Below are 26,759 nucleotides of genomic sequence, written 5' to 3' on the forward strand. Positions count from 1 at the left end.
ATAAAAATATCCCTTTGTCTGATGTGCAACTAGACTATAAAAGAAGTTGACTCTAACTGGTTTATTATTTTAAAAGGGAAAATGTTAACTATAAATGCTTGATGGAATCATTAAATGTGATCCAGTTCTCTTTGAACACTAAGACACTATATTGTTTTAAGTGCATGTCCTTCACCAAAGTAGCCCTCAAACAACGTAACTTTATATCTCCATAATCAGAAAAAAGAAGGTCATGCAGTCCCTAAAACATACAGCACATTGCCCTGGCCAGTATGGCTCCATTGGAGCCTTGTCCCATGCACAGAAAGGTCATGGGTTCAATTCCCAGTCAGGGCACATACCAGTCAGGGCTTGTAAGGGAGGCAACCGATTGATGTCTCTCTCTCATGTCTATGTTTATCTCTCTCTCTCTCTCTCTCTCTCTACCTTACTCCCGCTCTAAAATCAGTATTTTTAAAAATTAATGAGAAAAAACATACCTCACATTACCTAAATTGTACACTAAATTACACCAGTTTCATGGAAAATTCTTCAGGGTACATTACTAGAGATAAATACATCCTATATAATAAAATGCTAATATGCAAATAGACCAAACTGCGAAATGACCGGTCACTATGACGTGCACTGACCACAAGGGGGCAGACTCTCAATGCAGGAAATGGCCCCTGGTGGTGAGTGCACTGAACCAGAAACCCTGAGTCAGGCTCACGGCTGGTGAGTGCAGGTTTAGGGAGCAGGCCTAAGCCATCAGTCAGACATCCCCCTGAGGGCTCCCAGACTGCAAGATGGCACAGGCCTGGCTGAGGGACCCCTTCCTCCCGAGTGCACGAATTTCATGCACCGGGCCTCTAGTATTTACGTATATATTTTCTCTTCATTACTGCTCTCTAATCATACTTGATAATTAGATGACTCAAATGTTATAATTACTTAATGTTTCTCACTCTGAAATAATATGAACTTGTCATGCCTTTATTCTTTGTGTCTCCAATTTTCCACAAATCCTATAAAAGTCTTGCTGGAATTTGTGAATGGCCAAATTACTGAGAGTACACCACAAAGACTGCTCACTAGCTGGAAAGGGCTGCAAAGTAAAAAGGGATCTACTCTTAAGGTAGCGCAATTCTCTCTGGGAGTTTTGGTGACTGGATCAGAGAGTAAACATTTCAGCTGTCCCACCTTCCTATCAGTGTAACTCATTGGTGATAACACTAGAGAGCAGAGTATTAAAAAGAAAATCTTAAACATTCCATATTTATATGGGTATTTTCCTCCCTATCTTTTCTAAAATTCTGGTAAGGAAATACAAGACTTTTATTTCCTTATGACTTACTTCCTTCTTAGGTGGCTATACTTGGGGAAAGCATTAAGTGAATGCTGAGGCCTTCTCTGTTTGCTTAGGAGTGAAAAGTTTAAAGTTTAGTGTTTATTTTACAAAAACCTGAATATATCACCCTACTCCCCACTTGAGCATTTGTGAAAAAGTGTTTTAAGTAAATTCCACTAGTCAGATCTGAAGAATCACTTGGGTAAATAGTACACTACTCACTCACTGTCTGTTCAAAAGCTAAATTTACATTCTACAATTTCATTGTATGGAAATAAAAATTTTAAAGCATGCAGGAAGGATCAGACCTATCACAACTCTATTTTTAAATTGCCAGGTTAATTCCAGAAATTAAAAGTGGCATTTTCCTCCATGTTGTCCTGAATATGATTCCCATGTCAAAGATGACTTTGATTTTATACATTTACTTTGGAATATTTGAGAAGCCTGTCAAATTACAGAACAACTGCTTGCATAAACATTCCAGGGACATTTAACTGCTACCAAACTGCTGAAAGCTGATCTTTAATAGGCCACAGATGTTGGTGCCATACTAAGTCTGAACCAAGATTTGATAGTTCTGAGCCCTCTGTCCAACAATGAAATCTTCAGGGGAGGATCTGTTTTGTTTTTACATACAGTGCCCCTCCCCAACCCAATAAGGATAATATGTGCATTGCAGAAATGCACAAACACATGTACACACACACTTTCCTGCTGTCTGAACCTCCTGCTCTCACCACTGCCTCTCAGACCCTTGGTTTGAAAGTATTTAAAAGCAACTATTGAAGCAGGTGCTCCATAACTTGCAAAACTATACCTACAAGCTTTTACTGAAATTACTTCTGACTAAATAGTCAGAACTTAAAAGGGTAACAGCATGTTACAGCTTCAGAAAGCAGAAACTTAGGGAGAAGTCATTTTTGTATAAGCTTTCCTTTGTATGGTAATAAAATCAAAGTAAAATATGCAGCTTCCCCTGCATATCTTAGACCATTAACTAGTATCTTTTAAATTCACTGCATTTCTAAATAGGCAATTTCTCAAGCACTTACTTTAGAAATAAATAATTTTCTTAATCTGCATCATGTATACAAGTATATTGACTTCAGCAGACTCATCTTGTAAAATGCACTTGTAGTCAAATATAATTACATGTCGACAGCAACAGCTGCTAATAAATTAAATGACATCCTCTGCCTAGAGGTACCAAAGGTTCTTATTGATTCACAAGGTTATAGAGAATAGTAGGGAATATTAAAATGTAGCACAGTGCTAAATACCTAGTAGGTACTTCTTAAAAAGGCAGTATGATTGAACTGTTGGTTTAAGTGTAAAGAACAGATTTACCTAAACAGTAGAAAAGTAAGGAAACAGGTAAGAATGAGAAAATATGCAAATATTAAACAAGGCATAGAAGAGAAAGCTACTTACATAACAGCTGAAGACAAAAAAATAAAATAAAATAAAGCCACAGAAAAGCCTGAAGAGATACCCAAAATGGCTCAAATATAATCAAACAGAGAGCTAATCAATTCAATGTTTTTGCCAATAAGTGGTTGAGAGAATACACGCTAAATTTTAAGTAGAGTTATATTATTCAATTAACTGGAGATATTAGGATCCAATTCATTAAAAGCAAGAAATTAAAAAAAAAAAAAATGAAGCTCAGAATTACTTTCCAAGGCTATATGACTGGGTGGGTTAATGATAAAAACCTAGAACCATTCAGATCTTTTGTTTCCTAAACTAATGCTCTTTCTACACTGAGTTTAGTTTGAACATTTTACTTATCCTCTCTCTAAAGACACAGATAGCATTCACTTCAAATAAAGTTATTCGAATGTTCTGAAATGTATTTATACTTCAAAGATCACACTGTAAATCTTAAATCTACCTCTCTTCAATGGGGAGGCCTCATTCTCATACTCCTGATCACTAAAGAATTAAGTTGGCACAATACCTTATGGGGGTTATTACAAAGGAACAAAAACGACTAAACTCAAACCCTAGAAAAATGGAAAACCAATATGCCTAAACAGCTTAAGGGTTTCGCTTTGCTAACAGGCAAAAGGGACAAAAGATTTTTCATATCTAATTGCTGACTTCAAAAGGACAAGCATTCACCTAACCCACATTTATAATCAAAATGTACTTTTGCAGAGCTCAAACATCCCACCAGTTTGGAAGTTCTCAGTTAAGAAGACAGTTCAAGATCCTATTTTGAGAAAGGTACTCAAAATCTCTCTTGGTTAAAAAAGGCCAATCTTATATGCAAAAGTATTAGCTAACGCTCTGGTTCAGTGGTAGATTCAGGACAACTTGAGATGGTAACACCCAACACAACAATGAACAAGGGCAAAAGACAATGTGCAACTGAGATTTTCTTGCAAACTCTCACAGGTAAATAAATGCATAATATGCCATTACGGCCACTAAACAGGGAAAGTTGATGGAACTCTCCTGCCCACATCATTCCATGAAATCGTCAATCCACCTTATAATTGTATCCCCCTCCTAGGTCTAGTGCCTAAATTTGAGAAAAGCTTCACTTGTCACCTTCTGCTTCCTTCCCCACTGTACACCAATGCTATGACCTTTAAAACGTGGTCACCAAGTTCCCAGCTGTCCAACTGAAATCAATAAATATTTACTGAGCTCTTCTGTGACAGATACTGTAGGAGGTACAAAGACATTCGTGACCCATTCACTGTTATCAAGAGCCTTACAATCCAGTGGAAAAAACTAAAGATGTTTACACTTAAAAGACTACAAACAGCTCAGATGAGCTTTGCTCTGGGATCAGACTCAACTGAGTTCAAACCTAAGTCTTGACCTTTTAAGGCTTTACCTCTCTACACCTGTTTCCTTATTTCTGTAACATGGATAACAATACCTACCATGTCATGATTGTGAGGTACAAATGAAATTAGCAACGTATTTATTAGCACAGTGACCATTGCTAAGTAAGCACTCAAAGGTAAGCAATGTCACTGTTAATTATTATCATAACAGCAGCACCAATGCTGCCACAACAAAATAGCACCAAAGTGTGGAGACCAGAATTCTAACTGAGGTGATCAGAGACAGAGGGAAACACTAGAATTGGAGCTGCATCATAGAAGAAAAAGATCTGTGAGGCGTGAACTAAGATTTATAACCTAAGTCTAAGGCTAGCTAATTCGTTTTGTTGCCTGTGCAGTGAGGGACTATGTAACATTTCAGGGTCTCAGTTTCTTCATCTATAAACTTAAAAGCCTGAATTAAATTATTGCTAAAATCTTCTGGAGCTAACCTTCTGTGATTTGGTGTAGGAACTAGGTAGAAAAAGTGAGAAAAGAGAAGAATTCTAGGCACAGTTTATGGAAATGTGGTAAGAAAATTCCTTATCCTCTCTCTGAAGACACAGATAGCATTCACTTCAAATACATATGGCTGTACAAAAAGACAAGGAAGAAATCTCTGGCTAGACCACAGGATCCAAATGTGGGAGGAGGGGAGAATAAATTGCTACTTTTGACTTTCCTTAGAGCAGAAGGGAGCTACTAGAGGTCACTGAGCAGAAGAGTAGCATAATAAAAGAATGGGATCTTAAGGCAGGAGAAGAACATTATAAAATATTAATAGCATAGAGGGCAGAATATATTATATCGGAAACAGAGATTAAGGGGACAAAAAACAACCAGGAGACTGAATGGATAGAATTCAATGATTCTTAGATGTTGAGCTTGGAGACAGCAGCCATGGAGAAGATTTACAAATCCCCAAGTTTGTACCCCAAGTCTTTAGATTAATTAGAAGCATTGATTTTAAAGGGCCCCCTAAAGTCTTTAGGTTCCCTCATAAAACTTTTATTTCTCCAACTCTGTACAGTTCTATGATTCTAAGATTCAGCTTTATTTTTTTTTAAAGGTCCCAGGTGATTTTAATGTACAGGCAGGGTTCAAATCACTATCTAAGAAAAGGGGGAGGGGAATGGGGGACAGAACAGTTACCAGTTAATTAATAGAAAAGCATCTCTGAGTAGGCTAAAAGTAATGGGGATAGGATTCTACAGTGAAAATGCATAGGAGCTTACTTATCCACAGACAGGACAAAGGCCACCTTTGCCACTCAGGGGCAGGAAAACAGTTACAATGGGTAAAATCAGTGTTCTGTAGAAAAGCAGTTGTCAGTTGATCATGTCCATCATCATCATGTAAGAAATCTGTTCAAATCCAACTACAAGTCAATTCACATTACTATTAGCACCTAAAAAATTTCTATACAATAAAAGGATTATCAGTCAGTCAATATATTAGCTTACTCCAAAAACAAACTATATGAAGAATCAAAGCTCTATTAAACATTTTTTTCATTTACTGTTTTTCATTCCACAAACATCTATATATAATCCTTTGCTCTCTGTCAGTCACTGGGAATACACAAATAATATAGGGTTGCTGCCCTGGAAAAAATGTATATAGTAGGAAAAGCTGACCATTTTAGGATTTTAAAATCCAACCTGTTAATTCCCACTAAATTGGAAGACAAAGAAAACAGAGATATCAACTCTACTTGTGGAAATTAGAACTTCATAGAAAAGCTGACATATGAGCTATGCTTTGGATGGTATGATTCACTTCCACAGGGAGGGTTAAAAAGAATTGGCTCCTAAGCATACAAATGCTTATCATTTTTTGAAAAACTGAAAAAAATATCAGGCTCAACTATTAATTATCATTACTCCTTTTTTTCAAAAATGTTATTCATATTTGTACTTCAAAGACCAAAATATTTAAGGATCATATTCATGGAAAAAATCTTTAATAATTTCCAACAGACATTTCAGAGAAGAGTAATGGCTTTACCAAACATTACATTATTTAAAAATATTACTTGTCTAAAAACAAAACATAATAATAGGTAAAGCTTACATATTATTCAGAAATAGGAGGTTGCAGAGGGCAGATTTCATTGTGATTTTTTTTTTAATTTCTAATTTACCTGACCTCTATTTGTTTTTACTGAAACAACTTTATCTCATATATTCCTTTTAAGATGCTTCAAATTCTATGTTATAGTGATAGGGAAAACAACCAACTCTCTAAATACATACACTAGTATTTCTCATAAAAAAGACACCAAACCTCTACAGTCTTATATGAACAATTCAATACAGATTTCAATTCCACTAATTCACAATTCATCAATATCACAAATGGGAAAGAAATGAATCACATTCTTCCACTTGCTGTCACCATTTGAAAATTTACAGAATGAACTTTATTTGTTATATATGACAATATTCATATATACTCTGCAATTAAAGCTATTTCACATATATTTTAAGTGATGGCTTTTGTACAAAAAATGTAAATGTTTTCTTATAGATATAAAAATTATCTCAAAAGGTTATTTTACAGACCAACTATGTCTAACACTGGAAAGGAATTCTCTAACAAAAATATAGTAGAATCTCTCTTATTTACTACAAAATTTAACTCGCTGATGAATAAATACAGAATTCCTAATACTTCTATTCTTAGAGAAGAAGTGGTTTTCAAGGCACAATATTTTGTTTTTATTAGTATGGTATGCAGCTGTATTATTTGTACTTCTGCCCGCCATTCAGTAAGTATTCAAAGAATTAAAAAACTGGCAATTTAAATTTAATACTTAACAAAAGAGTCATAATAGTCACTATGGGAGCATAATGATAAAACTGAGCCGCATTTATTTTGGAAAAGCAAACCTACTAAGCTGAATATAACTATTATTGCTTACGGGATGGACCATTATTCACATTAAATGGAAAAAGAAAACTAATTTTATAAAACATGCTTTTGAAAATGTCAGACAGTGTCTTCCCAGAGGTTTGGAAACATGACACAAGTATTATCCTATCTAATGAAAAGAGTAATAAGCAAATTGACTGTACCTCCGCTACACCCACAAGCCATGCCCACCAGCCACACCCACCAGCCAATCAGGAGGGAATATGCAAATAAACCCAACCAAGATGGCTGCAGCCACAGAGAGCAGGAGGGAGGCTTGGGTTTCCCTGGCAATGGAGGAAGCCAAGCTTTCCGCCTGCCCTTGCCGGCCCAGGCTACAAAGTTTCAATTATAGAAGATACATAAATCCCAACAGAAATGGCTGCTGCCACGGAGCAAGCAGAAGGCTTGGCTCCACTCCAGGCTACAAAGTTTCAATTGTAGAAGATAAATAAATCCCAGATCCCAGGACCTCTGCTTGGGTCACCAGGGGGCGTGGCCAGCCTGCACACCACCACAGGCCCCTCGCCCAGGCCGCCCCAAACCCCAAGGCAACCCCCACCCTGATCCAGGACACCCTTCAGGGCAAACCAGCTGGCCCCCACCCGTGCACCAGGCCTCTATCCTATCTAATAAAAGAGTAATATGCAGATTGACCATCACTCCAACATACAAGATGGCTGCCCCCATGTGGTCAAAGATCCTGCCCCCATGTGGACACAACATGGCCACCACAAGATGGCCAGCAGTGGAGGGCAGTTGGGAGGGACCAGGCCTGCAAGGGAGGGCAGTTGGAGGCGATCAAGTCTGCTGGGGAGGACAGTTAGGGGTGACCCAGCAGGCAGAGGAGGGAAGTTGGGGGTGACTGGGTCTGCAGGGAAGGGCAGTTGGGGGGGACCCAGGCCTGCAGGGGCGAGCAGTTGCGGGTGACCAGGCCTGCAGGGGAAGGCAGTTAGAGGCAAACAGGCTGGCAGGGGAGCAGTTAGGCATCAATCAGGCTGGCAGGGGAGTGGTTAGGGGATGATCAGGCTGGCAGGCAGAAGCAGTTAGGGGCAATCAGGAAGGCAGGCAGGCGAGCAGTTGGGAACCAGCAGTCCTGGATTGTGAGAGGGATGTCCGACTGCCCGTTTAGGCCCGATTCCTGGGATCGGGCCTAAATGGGCAGTCGGACATCCCTGGTGGGGTCCCAGATTGGAGAGGGTGCCAGCTGGGCTGAGGGACACCCCACCCCCCGCACGAATTTTGTGCACCAGGCCTCTAGTGATGTATAAAACCAGTCTTCACAAATTCAGTTAACTCTTTTTTTTTTAATATATTTTATTGATTTTTTTACAGAAAGGAAGGGAGAGTGATAGTTAGAAACATCGATGAGAGAGAAACATCGATCAGTTGCCTCCTGCACACCCCCTATTGGGGATGTGCCCACAACCAAGGTACATGCCCTTGACTGGAATCGAACCTGGGACCCTTCAGTCCCCAGGCTGATGCTCTATCCACTGAGCCAAACTGGTTAGGGCAATTCAGTTAACTCTTGATGAAACCTCATCTGTTTACTCAAATCTGAGGAAATAAAGCTGTCTGCAGGAAGCAAGGTAGCAGCTTATTGATCCAGCATTACAAGGTTCACATTCTCCAAGTGGAATGTTTAGCCACACTATGTTGAAATACAAAGCAAAGGTTAGGATGCAAACACCTTCGCATTTCCTCTGAGAATAGACTCTATAACTGAGTATGTGCTACTAAGGAAATATGAAAAATTTCAGATGTGACAATGGAATTGTGGTTTTGTTTCATTTTAAATGCTTACCCATCACAGACATATAAAAAAGTATTTATGGATGAAGTGATTGATATAATATCTGGGATTTGCTTTAAAACAATCCAGCATGGAACAGGGTAGGGAAAAAGGGACTTGGGGGTACACAGATGACACAAAATTGACCATATGTCGATAATTAGCTAGAAGATTGGTACGTGGAAATTCATTGTTTTATTCCATCTCTTTACGTGTGTATACGCTTCCATTTTAAAGTTTTCAAAAAAAGATGAAAAATGGAGGCAATGAAACCTAACCAGAGCATCTTCACCTAATCACAGAATGTTCTTCACATGCTGCCTAACATAATGAACACCAACCAAAATAAAATAATATAAAACCTAGCAAAAGGTTTGCCAACACTGACAAAGGTAAGAAAATTGGTGTAAGGACTGTGCTTTGAACCTCACAACAAATGAAAAAAAGAGAAGATTCTGATGAATAGCAGTGTGAGTCCATACCCAACATTTTAAAAGTATACTAAACATGAGGAGGGGAAAACGAGGTGGTGAGAATACGAATGTTCATTATACGATTTTTCTCTACTTATTTGTACATTTTAAATTTCCCATAATAAAAAGTAGGAATAAAGATTACAAATATCCTCCAAAAGGATCACTGCAGAACGCATTCATGTGATTTCCCACATATATTCTTTGCTTTCTGACTTGCCCTCTTCCCACTTTTATCTTTTTACTTCCAACTGCCAGGGAAATAACTTAGTCACTAACAATACTTGCTTATTGGGTGGGAAATTTAACTGGCAAAATTAAACTGTTTCCATATTGTTTTAGAAAAATCAAGACTGATCTTACTATGAAATGTCACACTTTAACTGAAAAACTGGCTTTAGGTCTATAGAAATTACCATGGCATCTGCTTTCTTCCTTTCTATTTTGGCAACTAACTTAACTAGAAACTCTTGTGTAATTTGTATTTGGATGTGGTATTTGCACAGGATTATTATCTTCCCAGATTTCTAAGTGGTTCCAGCTGTTTCTATGGTGAATTTGATTTAGGATAATTTCAGAAAATGAAGAACTAAGAAACCCAATCACCTTTACAATTGCTTTGGTATACTTTTTGAGTGATTTTAAGAAAGAACAGAACCAATGAAATATTCAGGGCAAACGGTATTTTAAAAATTGAACTAGAAGCTGATTTTGAAAACCTCTACAGTAACTACCAATTCACAGGACAGAGAAACAGGTTCAACTATACCACAGAGATGAATCAGAAAAATAAAAATAATGGGAATGATGTAGGACAAGCACTCTAGGTTCTCCAAAATAATTAATTACAAGGAAATACAGGGTGGGGGAAAATAGGTTTATAGTTCTGAGTACGTGAAACAGTTCATTCTTGTATTATTACTATAGTATGAATTTGTATTACAAGTGTAAACCTATTTCTGCTCACCCATGTATAAAAAAGAACTTATAAATTATACAAAATCACTATTCACAATATATAGATCTAATCTGAATCCTAACTCAAACAAAAAAGTATGAAAGAAAACAAAGGCAAATGGAAAGTTGAACAGAATGAATATTTGATATTAAGGATTTACCAGTAACTTTTTAAAGTGCAATAATGGTATTTTGTGTTTTTTCAAGAGTCTTCTCTTTTAAAGATAGATATAGACATAGATATATAGATAAAATGTATGAGATTAGCTTCAAAATAATGGCATTGGAAGTGAAGTGAACAGGGATATATGTAAAATAAGGTTAGTCATGAGTTGATAAGTGGGTGATAGGAGCACAACGAGGGGGGTGGTCATTATACCACTCAATTTGCTGTTAAGTTGTTGTTTTTTTTAAACTTTCCAGCCCTGGCTGGTGTTACTCAGTGGTCAGAGCGTCGGCCCTCACACCAAAGGATTTCAAGTTCGATTCCCAGTCAAGGGCATGTACCTGGGTTGAGGGTTCCCTCCCTACCCCTGGTTGGAGCGTGTGCCGGAAGCAATCAGTCAATGTATCTCTCTCACATTGTTGTTTCTCTCTTTCTCGCTCTCCATCTCTCTCCCTCTATCCTTTCCTCCCTCCCTCCCTTCCACTCTCTCTAAAAAAGCAATGGAAGCAATATCCTCCAGTGAGGATTAACAAAAAACATTGAAACATTCCAAATAATTTTTTTGTTAAAAAAAATAATAATAATAATTGCTTTGGCCATTGTGGCTCAGTTGGTTGAGCTTCGTCCTATGCAACAAAAAGTTGCAGGTTCAATCCCCAGATAGGGTGCTTAAGGGAGGCAATCATTGATTGTTATCGCTCCTTCTCCTTTCCTCTCTCTCAAAAAACTCAAAAAAGGAAATAATAAAGTTAACTTATAAAATAAAAACAAAACTTCACAATAAAATTCACATCTGCTAAAGAACAATGAGACTTTTTTATTGATTTTAGAGAGAGGAAGTGGAAGACAGAGAGAGAGAGAGATCGGTTGCCTCCTACACTCTTCCCAACCAGGGATTGAACCTGCAACCTGGGTATGTTGCCTGATCAGTAATTGAGCCCACCACCTCTGGTGTACAGGAAGACACTCCAACCAACTGAGCCACAGTGACCAGGGCCAGTGAGATATTTTTTACTTAAACAAGTAGAATAGTGGCAAATAAATTCAGAATTAATATTTTCACTTAAATAACTTTACTCACCTTAAAATTGCAGCAAGTCACAAAATGAAAATTATATAATCTTGGAAGACATGTCAGTGATCACAAAGCTCCATCCTCCCCCCAACCCACTCCCATAAATCTTCCTCCCACCTTCCAGCAGGTGATTATCAGCCTTTGGCCTTAGACCTTCAAACCCTGGGAAACTTACTCCCTCCCAAGACTGCCCCTTCCACTCTCTACTTTCTCTAACTCCAATGTTCAAAGAGTTGCCTACTCCAGCAAATCTTACCCTTTCAGTTATTTCAATAGCTAGTTCCTCCCATACTTCAGTTCCTCCTAACCTCAACAACCCAGGCACCCTTTCAGGGACATGGTTTCAGTTTGTCTAAGCTTCCACTCATTTTTATTGAACAAATATATACTTAGTTCACACTACATACCTCTTAAAATGCAATACCTAAAATGAAAAATATTCCAAGTCAAACGAGAATAATCAATTACAGCCCACATTCTGCATAATATATTTCACATATTCATTTAAAAACTTTCTTTGAGATACCGGTAGCTATTCTTCTAAATTATATAACGATGCAGAGCTCAGGAAAAAGACTTAGCCTTGAGAGAGATTTGTGTTAATGGATAATGATGGTAGGTGAAATCTTGGGTGATACAAAATTAGTCAGGGCTAAGAACCCTGGGAAACAGGAAAAACTGGAAGGATAGCCAGAGGAAAAGAAATATGTGAAACACAGGAGAAGTAGAATAAAGAGCTCTAAATACGTTGAGAGAACTTCAAAGACAGTATGGTTGGTCAAAAATATTACCTGGAAAAATATTTTTGATAATTTGACAACAGGACCTAACATTACCTGAAAAAGAGTCATTTTAGTGAAGTTGAGACCAGAAATCAGTATGTCGTATACTTAGGAATAAACAGGCATCTACTACTTTTTAATAAAACTTCCCATTGAATAGAAGGCCAAGACTGCAGTGTTTTAGAAGTCTTTCAATAAGCTTTATTTCTTTTTTTTTAATTTTTATTTCCAACCAATTTTATCTTTATTAATTTCAACCAATTTTATATCTAACAAGACAATCTATATGCAGCTTATTGTTTCCATACAAACTTCCATGAATCTGTAAATCTGATCAGCAGTCCTTGTCTTCATCATAAAAATCACTGGCAAAAATATTTTGGATAAGAGAAAACCAAGATTAAAATTTCAGTAACAAACACCACCACAGACTTCCCACCACAGAATATTTTTCCCAAAGTTGCTATAAAGATACCATGAAAGCTTTATCAAATGTTTTGCCAAAATCCTATGTGTGTTTTTCCCCTAAGGAAGGGTACTTTAAATGACTTTCTCCACAAAGACAAACAGAAGAGGCACACACAACATCCTACATGGATGAGGACTTATTTTGGGGCATCTGAATCACTTAAGAGGAAACAGACACAAGAAGTAACACAACTTACCCAACTGTCACACTTAGTAATTGCTGAACTGCAACTGGGACTTGGAGCTAGATAATTTTCTACCCTCTATTCCTTTCAGAAAAAAAAAAAAAAAAAAAGTTGAGAGGGACAGTATCAGGTAGCTGGTTTGTTAAAATTCCAGTCACTATAGACTCAGGACAAACTCCAACAAGTGTATACTTTACAGGACATACCAATGATGACCAAAACAAAATTCCAGTCACTATAGACTCAGGACAAACTCCAACAAGTGTATACTTTACAGGACATACCAATGATGACCAAAGTTTAACAATACATCTGGCACTTCAAGATACTCAACGAAAGACAAAAATGTTGATCATTCAGTGGTGCTTAGAACCACTGGCTTCAGCAACTCCTTGGTGACCTATCAACATTCCAGCCAGCCTCAACATTCCGCTTTAAAAAACCGTTAAGGGAGAAGGAAGACAGACATCAGCAGTTGGCACCTTACTTTCTACATGCTTCCACTCTCACCCTTTTTTCTTTATAACTAAAACCAGTAAAGGAACATGAGTAGACTCTTATTAACTGCTTTCAAGTTTCTGACCCCCACAGTGATCAAATTATACCCCAATACAATAGTGTAGTATTGTTCTGGTTCAAAATAGTTACCTCTGGGGAGGGGAATGCAAGTAGGAACAGGGTGTGAAGAAAGAAATTACAATATTCTTAGGGATAATATAGGCCAGCAGTTATGACTGTAAGCTCTGGAACCAGAAGGCCTGGGTTCAAATGCCTACACATTAATTAGCTGATTGACTCATTAATTAGCAAGTTATTGAACCTTTCTTATCAGGCAAACCTAGAAGAACAGTACTTACCACTCATGGTTACTGTAGGATTAACTTAATAAATATTTGTAAAAATGCTCATAGAGCAGTCAATATCTGACACACATTAAGTATTCAAGAAATGTTACCTATTATTATTTTCTAATTCAATATGTAATGTATTTTACAAAGAAAGTATACACTATATTTTAATAAAAGTATAAATTAAACTATAAAATAAACTATCTCAAACATAAAAATTCTGCTTGCATTAATTAGCAAAAGCACTTTAACTATTAAGCTATAGTCAGCTTCATAAACCGGCAGTCAGACATCCCTCTCACAATCCTAGACCGCTGGCTCCTAATCGCTTACCTGCCTGCCTGCCTGGTCGCCCCTAACTGCCCCCTGCCCCCCCGCCAGCCTGATTGCCCCTCACTGCCTCTGGGTGCCGGCCTGATCACCCCTAACTGCCCCCCCCCCCCGCTGGTCTGTCGCCAACTGCCCCCCGCTGCCAGCCTGGTCGCCCCTAACTGCCCCCCCTGCTATCCTGGTCACCTTTTACTGCCCCCCCCACCAGCCTGGTCACCCTCAACTGCCCCCCCCCTGCTGGCCTGGTTGTCCCTCACGTCCCCCCCCCCCCCCCCGCCGGCCTGGTCACCCCACGCAGCCTGCTGTTCAGTCATTTGGTCGTCCCTCATTAACCCCCCTGCTGACCTGGTCGCCCCACACTAACCCCCCTGCCAGCCTGGTCGTAGGCGGCCATCTTTGTGAGGGTGTGACAGTCAATTTGCATATTACCTCTTTATTACATGAGATTCTCTCTACTTCTGAGTATATTTTAAATTTTCCAAAATACAAACTTTAAAAAAGAAAAACATTCTATATCTGACAATGGTATACTTTCTTTTAAGAAATCACTCTGAGCCCTAGCTGGTTTGGCTCAGTGGATAGAGCCTCAGCATGCGGACCGAAGGGTCCCGGGTTCCATTCTAGTCAAAGGCACGTACCTTGGTTGCAGGCTCCTCCCCAGCCCAGACAGTAAAAACATGGCTTTTTTAAAAAATTAATAATAAAAAGTACTTAAAAAAGAGCCGCATTATCCTTCACTGCTATCCTATGTGCTTCACAGAGCAAGTAACACACAGATCACAGATATTTAGAATGCTCTAGAATTCACCCTCAACTCGTTGGGTTTATGCTTGCATCATTGGGGATGAAAGTGAACTGGCCTCAATTAGAAGGAAAGTTGGAGGCACATCTGCACTACATATGCTGCCCACATCTACGGCCCAGCACTGCAAATTTGCTAAAGTTCAGATTATCTCCAATATACCTTTATTTTTCTGTTTGAGGGAGGAATACAGGGAGGGGGAGGGGAGTAGAGGAGAGGGGGACACAACACAAATGTATTCACATTCCCTTATGTGCATAATTTAAAACAGACAATCTTGGCATTAGGAAATTAAGATCCAAGCTTTATTGATGTTGATTTTAATGGCCAAGATCCAGAAACAGCTCTGGTTACAAACTTATGAATAAACTCTTAATTCCTTTGTTGGTGGACAGACCCAACTCATTACTCAACACTTTAACCTTTCTCATGCACAATTTTTATTCATTTTTTTTTAAAAGAGCTTTCCTTTTTCTCCTTAAGAGAAGTGGATTACAGGTAATTTTCTAAGGAAGATGTTCACTTAACAGCTTTTTTATTTTTAACCACAATCAAAGGCAATTAATTAAACAGAGCGTATTGGGGAAAAGTAAAAGATTATCACAATAAAAATGGGCTCCAAAAATAAAGGTTAAATATGTGCCATAATCCTGCATATGACCATTGCCACATTTGCTTTTCAAATACTTGTGAAAGCCTTTGGCATCACTTTCCAATAATCCCATAGGTCATCCGCTTCCTTGTTTTTTCAATAGTATTTCAAAATGCTGACACATTTATTGAACTATTTTTGGAAGACCTAGCTGTCTACCTTTTGGGCTCAAGATACAAATATATGAAAGTCACAGGACAGCCCTCTAGCTACAAAACTTGGCAAGCTTCTTGAGTTCTCCAAGAAAAATTCAATTGGCAACTCCATTAACAGCAAGAGAGAACAGCGTAGAAAGAATAACTCTAGACAACAAGCAGACCTGGGCTTTGCCTGAAGCTCCATTACTATTGCCAAATGACTTTGGGTATGTTTAACCTCTTCCTGACTCACTTTTCTCAACGGTCAGACCTATGGTATGAAATTGTTTTAAGAATCAAATGAGAAAATGTTCTAAGAATTGATTTTGAGAAGAGAAAAAAAAATGTATAAATTAAAACAGAATTTTAAAAAAAGGAAAGAAAAGGCTTATAAGTCCATGCCACACTCACCATATAGTTTCAGGCTGTTATCTACTAGGATAAAGAAGGCATGTACAAAGCACTTTGATTAAGGAAATCATATTTTGAAACTACCCAATGCTCCTCAAACTTTATTCACAAACTTACTTGATAATTTTTGCCAAATCCAAACAGCCACTATGTTATTATTTATTTTATTCTGATCTTTAAATCAAGTCACTTAAAATTTACCTACTTTAGCCTTATGCTGTTATAGCAATTGTAATTTTGAAGTATTTGCATATTTTTCTGATGCACACTGGCATATATATTTAACCACTGTAAGAAAAAGATTCATTGTGTATCATCTCAAATCATTTTAACATACCACCACACTTTTAAGAAAATACTGTCCTGATCTATTGCAACACTTTTACATTAATGAATAAAGTATTTGAATTTAGAAACCACTGAGTAACTTAACCAACACTAACCACATATATATGCATGAGCCTTCGGATCTTCCTGGAACTTCCTCAGACCTCACAGCCACTACCTTATTCAGATCTCCATTTTTGTCTCACTTTCCCCAAACCCCATATACAAAAATCCCTAAAATATGTATCTTCACTCTCCCTATTTCATGCCCTAGTAATGAAATTTTTCACCTTAAAAGTATTTAACAAAACCCACCTATCTTCCAAGTTTCCTCTATATTCAATATTCAAAGAATATATAAATTTATGCATGCAAACCATGTGTCATCTGAAGATAAAGTAAGATATACAGTAAACTCTAAAATAAGGTGGCCATTTCTGATACACATTCACCAAATTTGTTTTTGTTGTTTATTTCTAAATCTAGTTCAAATATATAGTATATAACTTCATAAGCATCTGTACTGAACTAATCCTTGAAATATTATAGGAAATAATATAATACATTTGCTGATCTCTTTCTAGGAAGCACCTTCTTATTCAATGACATATCATCATTCATTCACATTCACTCTACATGTTGACTAAGTTGTCTGACTTTTCTCTCTATATGTACATATAATATAACTAAAGTTCAACTCAGCATCTGGCATGACAAAAAGGGACCATTTTTATTAAAGTGGTAGTCCTTACCAAATTTTGAGTACCACAGTAACTTGGCAATTTTACTTTATCAACTTAAAACCCTAAAATCAGTGGACTAAACATGAGTTAATTTCTGTTCCCAAAACCACACTAAAATGACAGTAAGAAAATTTTAAAAAGTAAAAGTACACACACACACACAAGGGGACAGTCCAGCAGATAAGATATATCAACAGAATTTTAGAAGATGGAAAACAGATGTACAGAGTAACAAACTTACCAGAACAGAGGAAGCCAAACCCTAAATTCCTGTTTTGGTGGGAACCTACCAGAAACAATACCATTGAGGACCGAGGTGACAGACAGAGCTTAAAACAGGAGACCAGTTATAATTAAATACACGGAACTATCCTATTTCCAAAACCAGATAAAGATACAATAAAGAAAGAAAATTATATGCCAATATCCCTGATGAACATAGATTCTAAAATCCTCAACAAACTATTAGCAAACCAAATCCAGCAATATATTAAAAAGATCATATACCATGATCAAGTGGGATTTATTCAAGGATGCAAGGTTGGTACAATATCCACAAAACAATAAACATGATATGCCACACAAAATGAAGGAAAAAACCCCACATGATCATATCAATAGATGCAGAAAAGGCATTTGATAAAATCCAACACGTATTTATGATGAAAACTGTCAGCCAAGTAGTAATACAGGGGCTATATCTCAATGTAATAAAGGCCATATATGACAAACCCACAGCCAACATCATGCTAAATGGGCAAAAACTACAAGCATTTGCCTTAAGATGGGGGACAAGACAGGAATGTCAGATTTCACCTCTCTTATTCAACATAGTACTGGAAATCCTAGCCACAGCAATAAGAAAAAATAAATGGCATCCAAATTGGAAAGGAAGAAGTAAAACTGTCATTATTTGCAGATGACATGATACTGTATATACAGAATCCTAAAAATCCCACCCAGAAACTACTAGAACTGATAAATGAATTTAGTAAAGTAGCAGGATACAAAATAAATATACAGGAATCAGTTGCATTTTTATACACCAATAATGAATTGTCAGAAACAGAAACTAATAAAATAATCCCATTCACAATTGCTTCAAAAACAAATAAAATACCTAGAAATAAGTTTAACTAAGGATGTAAAAGACCTGTACTCAGAAAATTACAAGACACTGAAGAAAGAAATTGAAGAAGATACAAATAAATGGAAGCACATATAGCATGTTCATGCATAGGAAGAATTAATATCATTAAAATGTCCATACTACCCAAAGTAATCTATACATTCAATGCAATCCTATCAAGATATCAATGGCATATTTCACAGAACCAGAACAAATACTCCAAATATTTATGTGGAACCACAAAAGACCCCGAATAACAACAGCAATCTTGAGAAAGAACATAGTTGGAGGAATCACACTAGTAATCAAAACAACATGGATGGGGGGTGAAAGAGGGTATGGGGGGATAAATGGTGATGGGGAAAAAATAAGTATTAGACCAAAAAAACCCACTATGTCAAAGGAAAATAACATCTACAGATCTATTTCACGTACAAAAATATGTACTGAGTCTATAAAGGTCACATTTTAATGCTACTTCCAGAGATTTAAACGCTATCAATAAAAATTCCATTCACAGCTTTCTTTCAGCAAGCTTACTCAAGTTAGAGAGGAAGTTATAATATAGCATATATATTTTACACTCAAAATCAGATACCTCTGACAACGTAACAAAAAGACTACAGTCTGGCTGTATGGAGGACAGACTGTTCCATGATGTTACCACTGTGGGACCAGCCAGATCCGGGCCAGAAGAGAGGTTGTTTCCTGTAAATCCTCCCAGAAACTTTCTGATTGACCCCTTCCCCACACCCCACGGCATGCTTGCTCCTGGAACAGGTCATTGCCCTGCTTAGAGCAAGCATGTAAGGCGTTTTCCATACACTAGTACCCCATCCATCCTGCCCTATTCTATATTAATTCTTTAGCACCTGCCATGCAGCAGAGTGGCCATGTTGTACTGCTATAGCCCAAGACACACTTTGTATATAAATTCCCTTATAATGCTGAAGTTGTCAGACTTCCTTTGGTCTCTTGGCCCTGGGAAATTTTATGAACACCCTGTCTTATTGAAACTAGATCCAAACAGCTTTGCCATACATATGTATACTAAATACTACCAAAAGTGGTAACAACTTGTTAGGACAGTTTTCTAAAAGTTCAAAAGTTCTAGAAATACTGTACTAAAATTGTTAAAAAGTGGTTTTGACTTATGATCACCATGGGAAATTTCAGTTCCATCTCAAAGACTGTACTTCCACATAGATAATTATTCCTCACACTGCAAAAAAAAAAAAAAAAAAATGCTAACCACATATTCACAATTGAACCACTAGATCCTTTTTTAACCTAACAATTTTCAAAGATGCCAGGCACCATGTAAAAGCATTTTATAAGGACTAGCATTTTATAAACACTGACTCATTTAATCCTCATATTATTCTATGAGGTTAGGATTGTCAACACCATATTAAAGATAAGAAAACTGAGGCTTTGCGAAATAATTTACCCAAGGTTACTGACTTAAATGCCAGTCTAACCAGCAACAAATAGTGTAGACTGGTCTCTTCTAATTGAGATTTCCATTAAAAAAAATTTGTGAGAAAATGAAAGTCCATTTGTTAAATTCATAGGTAGGAATGTAAGAGGCCAAGATGCCATCAGAATTCAGTTTAACCTTGATAATTGGGTAAAAAAAAAAGACAAAAGAATTTAATTAAATGAAAATAAGTGGGGGGGGGGGGGGAGTCAGTGATGAAAGTACAATAGAGTAACATTAAGAAAAATAAAAAAATAAAAGACCTCTTAAGATTTTAATTTCCTAAAATCAAAAATCAAAAATAAGAAATGAACTAGGTCTGTTTTTAATCTTTTCTGTTTCCCAAAACCCATTCAAAAACTGCTCGCCAAATTTCTCTCCCTCCCTCCTTCTCTCTCTCTGTCTCTCTCCCTCTCTCTCTCTCTCTCTCTCTCTCTCTCTCTCACACACACACACACACACACACACACACACACACACACACTCACACACCAATTAGTCTCAGGAAGTTCGTGAACCCATGACTCCCACCCTGGGCAACTCCTTTCCCACAAACCTCACTTCCCACCTAAGACTGAATCTGTACTAAATGATCTCTACACTCCCTTTTGGTCCTCTAGCTCAGTAATTTTCAACCAGTGTGCTGTAAGAATTTTTAAGACATATAATACCTGACTATTTAATCAGGGACACTAATTAACCTATTTACCCTTAGATTGTCAAATAAAAAACTGACAACAGCCAACACAATAGCCGTCCAATTTGAATGAATCAAAATTATGACTATTATTTGTCAGATTGGCAAAAAATATAACATTTTTTGGTGTGTCACAGAATTTTAGTAATTAGTTTATGTGTGCCATGAGATGAAAAAGATTTAAAATTGCTGCTCTAGGTCTAGGTAGATGAATTTAAAGTGATAAACAAATAGACTGTTTGGACAAAAACACAGAGAATCTAACAATTATGGCAGTGTAAACTACATTTTAATTTAGTATCTTCAAGCTTGTATACTGGTAGAACACAGGAAACTAAAAAATGAGATTATACTCAGCACTGTTGTTATCATGGTGATGAGTCCAACTCTGAAGCTCATCAGGAGGTCTAAAAACCTGAATTCAGGGCTTGGAAAAGATGATTAGAAAGCTGGGTAATCAGACTTACATGAGAAAATTTTAAAAGCACAATTATCTTGGCAAAAGGCAACTATGGGGTAACACAAGTCTTTTATGTATTGAAAATTCTTTCATGGAGGTTGAAAACAAGGCCATAAAAAGAGCAAAGCAAGAGAAAAATGGATTTTCAATTATAGCATAAAAGGTTTAGTTTAGATACAATGAACTTCCCTAACTGACCTAGACAATAAGGTTCTATAGATGAACAGTGACAAAATCACTTTGGAACCCATGACACCAAATTGGACAAAGGAAAACCTTACGTAAGAAACTTCTCAGAGCGAATAAGAAGACAATTCTCATTCCTTAAATTTATTCCATCTATATATATAAACTGCTAAGTTGACTTGCACATGCAGGATACATATAAAGCTCTTGCTGGTACTAACTACACATGTGTGTTTTGATCTGTCATTGTCGATCGTGAATTTGGTTGACACTTCTATTATAGAGAAAGGGTGAATAGCGATATTAAAGTATTTCTTCTAATTAATTTCCTTTCAATGTGCACAAATCCGTGCATCAGGCCACTAGTATAACTATAAAGATCATTGGGGAGGCAAATCTATACACATTTAGACCTTTATGATACTAATATGCCAAAGTAGAAAAATACCAAAGTATAGAGCTGTATCTGTGAAATAAAAACAGATTTCCATTTTAAAAGTAACTGAGAATATGAAATTAGCCCAATTTCAATCTTTGAAGAAAAATAAAATCCAGAAGCAATGTGAATGCACTCATAGGGCCACATCAGGTCTAAATGTAAGAGACATTACTTTAAAAATAAGAATTTTGATAACTTCACTGAAATTCTCATTAAAAATAAATACCATCCCAAACATTAGGTATTTAGGAAATAGTATCTAGATTATTTACCTTTCTAGACATGAAAAACATACAACTAAGAAACGCATAAGCCAAAGGGAAACAAGCCAACCACAAAACAAAGGGAAACATCCAGTAGAAGGAACAGCAAATCCCCTATATGAAATATTATCTATATGACATCTCTACGTGTAACAGTACTAGGTTCTACAAAGTCAACTCCAACTTTCAAAGAATCTTCACTAAAAGCACTTCCAGTCCTGGCCAATTTGGCTCCGTGGTTAAAACACAGGCCTGAGGACCAAAGGGTAGGGGTTCAATTCCCAGTCAAGAGCATGTACCTGGGTTGCAGGCCCAATCCCCATCCCAGACTGCTTTGGGGCATGTGCAGGAGGCAACCAATCGATGTGTGTCTCTCACGACAATGTTTCTCTCTCTCCCTCTCTCTCTCTCTCTCTCTCTCTCTCTCTCTCTCTCTTCCCCCCTCCCTCCCTTCCCCTCTTTAAAAAATCAATGGAAAAAATATCCCCAAGTGAGGATTAATCAAAAAACAGCACCCTCCAATATATTATATAGAGTCAATGAGTTGATTCATCAAATTTATTAACTGTAAACAATGCTTCACATAACAAATATATTTTTTTAAGTGTATGAGGGAGGGAATATATATTCCTGCTTTTATAGTATTCCCTCTCTTATACAAAATACACAGACACACACTTTATGGGGGGGGGGGACTTTTAAAAAATCATTGGTTATCACTATCAGTTATTTCTAGCTGATATTCAAGATAATTTTTTTCTTTCCTCTTTGCTTTACCTGTAACTTCTAAATAACTATACTATTTATATTTGGAGGCCATTCCCCAGTAGTTAATGACACCAGGCATTGACTCTATTTTAGATTTTAATCTGGGGCACTGCCCAGTCAGAGAAATGATAAAATCTTTTGAATATCAAGTTGCTGGTTTGTGCCAAAACATAGCAATCCCAGAGGATACTCTGTCTGGAATCTGTGGAGGAATCATCTACAAATCTTCTATTAACTCAGGCCTTCCAAAGAGCCTGGAAATGCTTGTGTGTTGAGGGTCAAGGGCTGAAAATGGATTTGCTGACTTCTAAAGGTCCAACCCTGGCCCTGAGATTCCAAGATTCTATAAAAGGGCAGTAAATTAGGGTTTGGCTAGTATTTGCTGACTACTGGAGCCAGCACAAACATTTACTTGAGGCTTTTAAATCTGTAAGGGTACCCAATGGTTAGGTACAGTCATTCTGAATCTGAAAAAGCAAACAAGGCCACTGAAAAGGTTTCTAAATAAAGGGGGTGAGGGTGGGGGCACATTTCCTTTGTTTTCTCCAAGTAAACAATACAGATTTTAGAAACGCAAAATTTGACTCTCAGTAGTATTGATCCCTATAAACTACTTTAGTGCTTTATAAAAATACTAGCAACTCATTCTTTTCGAAAAGTCCACACACAGCTTTTAGACTACTTCATTTCAAAAAAAAAAACAACACAAAGAAAAAAGGCCCAGACTTAACTGTGAAAACAGAAACAAAGTCAAATCTTCAAAAAATATTTAGCATTCTGTTATATAAAATATAAACCCCACATTCCTAAATAAAATGGCAAAGATAGAACCTTTGTAGTTCTCTACCACAGTAATATGAGAGTGGTAATTCAGAGCAAAACCTGATGTTAAACATAACTATACAATATTACTAATTACAGAGTAATTTTACCAATAAATATTTTGGTTGAGGACTGCTTTGTCATCTTTGCAAGTATTTTTAGTTGAAAGCAAGTGGTTGGGTAGTACACATGGACATGGTTATGATTTTTAAAAATCTATTTTTAAAATCTGGTGACTGGATCGGTTTTCTAAATTCAATTCTTTAGAACTGGCAATTTGGAAAGGGTAAACCACAAGAATGTTACGTTAAGAAGCAGAGGACCTAACAAGTTCACCAACTCAGATCAGCACAAAGTTAACCTGAAAACCTCCAAGCGCTCACAGATCTAATGTTGGGCCCAAATAGTCACTAAATATAAAAACTGTACTAACTCTCCAAACACTGTAAGACCTATCTGAATTTCCTTGTCTTATGCTTACATAGTTATTTTTTGGGTGGGCCTCTCTTCAGATTTGTTCCCTAAATCTGAAAATGTGCTTCTTTCTACTTGGAATTCAATTTCAGATTTTAATATACATACCCAATTGTATACATACCCAGTTTAATACAAACCTAGTTGAAAATATTCCATAACAGTTTAAATTTTTTTATACAAGTTAGGTATAATTTTACTGAAATAAAATTCTAACTGTTAAATGATTATTCTTTTTATGGCTTTTAATCATTTTAAGCATCCCTATCCAATTTAGATATCAAGAATTTGAGGTTGGGGGCTCAACTCAGCCACATCTTTTCTCTGGAAGTTCTTTGCACACCGTGCTCTAACTACTTCAACCACGGGTAAAAGATTAAAGAACTGATATGACTAGGTCTTTCTTAAAGAGGGGTGTTTTAAAAGGGAAAGAAACTGTCCCTTCCCGTTACTCTATATGAGCAGCCTCTTGTTCTCAGCAGTCCTCCTGCACACAAGACCACTACAGACTTCAGTGGGAATTCTGCCCAAGAAGCGAGGAAGATAGCATAGGATTAAATTAGCCTTAAATCCATGCCATTTTGTTCCAAGCCATCTCCACTTGTACAGTTCTCTAATAACCTCCAAGAGTAGATATCTGAAGTTTGATGGTAGTTCTTAAATTAAATCATAGGACTGATCACTCAAGCTGACAGGTGACACAGCCAAGCTCTTTAAAAGTTGTGTCAGTCTGTTGAATGTACGGGGTTCACCCTTATCACAATTCAAGATTGCACTGCAATGCAACTCCATCAGTGGCTGCAATAGCAATCCAGTGATTTCCCACAGCAATGTGCCAAATAGGGCTGAACCAGTTCAAAGACTGAGAAGTCCAAATCCCAGCTCCTTCGGCCAAAAAATTGCCTCAGTTTCCCTCGAGTGTTAAATGCAAGGACACCGACTAAAATGCTTATTCTCAATACAGTATTCTAGATATATAGAATGGATTCCGGTGAAAGAAGAACAAAAACAAGGGAAAAAATAACGAGGGAATGAAGAAAAGGGAAGAATAAAGGAAAACGAAGCTTAAATAACTAACAAGAAGAACAAGACACCTGGCACACACATGCCATTTCAGATGCAAGAGGTTCAAGAAACTGAGGAAAAGATGTGATTCCGAAAAGGGAAAATACATCCTCAGCTCTTCTAGGTTACCCCCCTTCTCTCCCACCCTCCCAGGGCTCTTAAAGACAGGGCAGCGGTTGTGGGGAAGGGGGATTCCATTTAAGGGTCCTCCGTCAGTAGGGAGGGCCCCACACTGAGACCCCTCCCAAGAATAACAGACTCTAGGCCAGAGTTCTTCTAACTTCACAAAAAACAAACAAACCAACAACCCTGACCTCAGAGGAGATTAGCGATCTTGGGAAGCATAATGACGGACGTCTGTCCGCAGACGTCCCTTGCGGCGGCTGGGACAGAGCCTCGGGCTGGGGATGTGGTCCCGGACGCCAATCCCAACTCCGCCCGCTCCGTTCCCTTCTCCTCCGCGTCCTTCCCCAGCAGCTCACCTAAACATGCTCCCAACCCTCTGCCTCCAGGCCCGGAGGAGGAAAAAAATGCCATCCGTGGTAAGAGGGCCTGGATGTGTGAATTTTAAGGATCGGCGCTCAAAACGTGCGTCTCTCCCGGCATCTGCGCGGGCGGACGCCGGGCCGGACCCGCCGGGCGCGGGGGCTGGCGCGCGGCCCTCCCCCGGCTCCCGCAGTGCCCACGCGTGCGGACAGCCCAGGGAGGCGCGGCGGCGTCGCCCGCATTTCCTCTCCCCAAATCACCCTCCCGAAGGCCGCCGCGGCTGGGTCCCCGCGCACATCGCCAGGCGCCGCAGGCGGGCGGCCGCTCCCGGCCGGTACCCGCTCTCTCGCCGCGCCCGGATGGAGCCGGATTCCTCTTCCAGCCGCTCCTCGGGGTCCGGGACGCGCGACCCCGAGCCCACGGCACCAGGCGGAGCCGCACAGTCCTCACCATGCCCCTACCTCTCCCGGCTACGACGAGACTTGGCCCCGGCTCCCGGGGAAGAGGACGAGGGGTCCACAGTGGAGCGGAGAAGCGAGTAACCGGCCTGGAGCAACAGGACCCGGACCCCGGAGAGGGAACGGGGTCCGGTAGTCAGGGGGAGGACAGGAGAGGGAGAGCTACAGAAAACCCAAAAGCCGGCCGCCCTCCCCCCGGAGGGACCGTCCCGCCACCGCTTCCTGCCTGGGATCAGCTTCCCAGCTGCTGCCACAGGAAAAATCCGAGCCACCCCTGCAGCTCCGCAGGGACCACTAGTCAGTCGGCCCGGGTCCCCCCGCCTCAGGCCCGCCATTCCGCCGCCTCCTTACCCGGACACCGCACCTCAGGAGCTCTCGCCGCAGGGACGGGTCCTGCTTCAGCCCCAGCCGCCGGCAGCCGCGCCCGCCTCCTCCCTTCTGGTAGGTTTCAAATTGAAATTCCCTGGCTGGGACCGTCAGCGAACTCCGGACGCCAGCCCCGCCCCCTCGCGGCGGAAGCCCCTCCCGCGCCCCCGCCGGACGCGCCCCCGGCATGAAAACCCCCGCGAGCCTTGCCACGCCCCCTCCAGGCCACGCCCCCAACCCGGCGCGGGCGGCCCCTCCCGCGGGATTTCCTGGGATCGGTCGCCTGGTACCCCAGGCTGAAGGGACATCAGATCCTCCACGCTGTGCTGGAGAACTGCTAATGCTGTGTGCAAGGCGTTCTTACTCACGAATTCCAACCTTAAACGCCCTTTTATCAACTTTTAAAACTTATTTTTCCAAAGTAAATTC

At 38.9% G+C, this 26,759-nt stretch overlaps 1 protein-coding gene across 33 annotated transcripts in view; it reads right to left on the reverse strand.

Moving 5' to 3' along the window:
- The window catches only part of EPB41L2 (erythrocyte membrane protein band 4.1 like 2), a 214,070-nt gene extending 187,532 nt beyond the window's left edge, over window positions 1-26,538 (reverse strand). For 27 of the 33 annotated variants that reach the window (XM_080666204.1, XM_080666200.1, XM_080666189.1 and 24 more), the window contains exon 1: window positions 26,316-26,538. The gene's annotated coding sequence lies outside the window, so the exon portion shown is untranslated. Of the gene's footprint in view, window positions 1-25,502; window positions 25,696-26,315 lie in introns of those variants that run through there. The other 6 variants (XM_080666202.1, XM_080666193.1, XM_080666184.1 and 3 more) reach the window with 3 other exon arrangements.
- Between the last annotated feature and the right edge of the window lie 221 nt (window positions 26,539-26,759).

This window comes from Plecotus auritus, assembly GCF_963455305.1.
Source record: "Plecotus auritus genome assembly, chromosome: 4".
NCBI lineage: Eukaryota > Metazoa > Chordata > Mammalia > Chiroptera > Vespertilionidae > Plecotus > Plecotus auritus.